This window comes from Atractosteus spatula, chromosome 10, assembly GCF_055471065.1.
Source record: "Atractosteus spatula isolate fAtrSpa1 chromosome 10, fAtrSpa1.hap1, whole genome shotgun sequence".
Classification (NCBI taxonomy): domain Eukaryota; kingdom Metazoa; phylum Chordata; class Actinopteri; order Semionotiformes; family Lepisosteidae; genus Atractosteus; species Atractosteus spatula.
Genome location: NC_142715.1, coordinates 18184869 through 18185523, shown reverse-complemented (window position 1 = coordinate 18185523; position 655 = coordinate 18184869). Strand labels below are relative to the sequence as shown.

At 44.1% G+C, this 655-nt stretch overlaps 1 non-coding gene across 1 annotated transcript; it reads right to left on the bottom strand.

Annotated features, from left to right (window-relative positions):
• On the bottom strand, window positions 1–165 carry LOC148825596 (U1 spliceosomal RNA). Its single transcript, XR_016092467.1, has one exon. It is a non-coding gene; the product is annotated as a U1 spliceosomal RNA (small nuclear RNA).
• Window positions 166–655: the final 490 nt, after the last annotated feature.

The window sequence follows — 655 nt, the reverse complement described above, 5'->3', positions numbered from 1 at the left end:
CAGGGGAGAGCGCGAACGCAGTCCCCCACTACCAGAAATTATGCAGTCGAGATTCCCACATTTGGGGAATTCGCAGGGGTCAGCACAGCCGGAGTGCAATGGCCGAGCCTCGCTCTGGGTGAATCGATTTTTTAAGAACTTTATTTTCTTTTCACAAAAAAATACAGGACATCACAAATTAGAAAGCTTTACATTAATATACATACTTAAAACAGTATATATGATCACATCTCATTATGTTTTGACACAGTATCAGTTACATAGCAATAATTTCTTTTTTTCTGGTGCAAATCACATTCTTTACTTAAACATGATAATGTTTTTCACAGTTTCTTGAGATATTGACCTATGCTCTCTATTTCCCACAGATTTTCTGCTTCCTCCCTCCCTTCTCTCCACAGATCTCTGAGGTAATAGTTCTCTAGGGTGATGAACAGGGCCAGGCTACCTGCTGCCTTGACTGGGACCTCGATGCCTTTGAACAGCCCCATGTTCCTCACTCTCCACAGGGCGTCTTTCCCACTGTTCACCACGGCCCAGATCCTGTCAAACACGTCAGGAGGAAGTTTGACAGGAGAGATGCCGTTGTAGCGGCAATGCTTGTTAATAAGACAGAATTAAGCGGTGGTATGCTGTCCTAAATGAGGCCCCATCT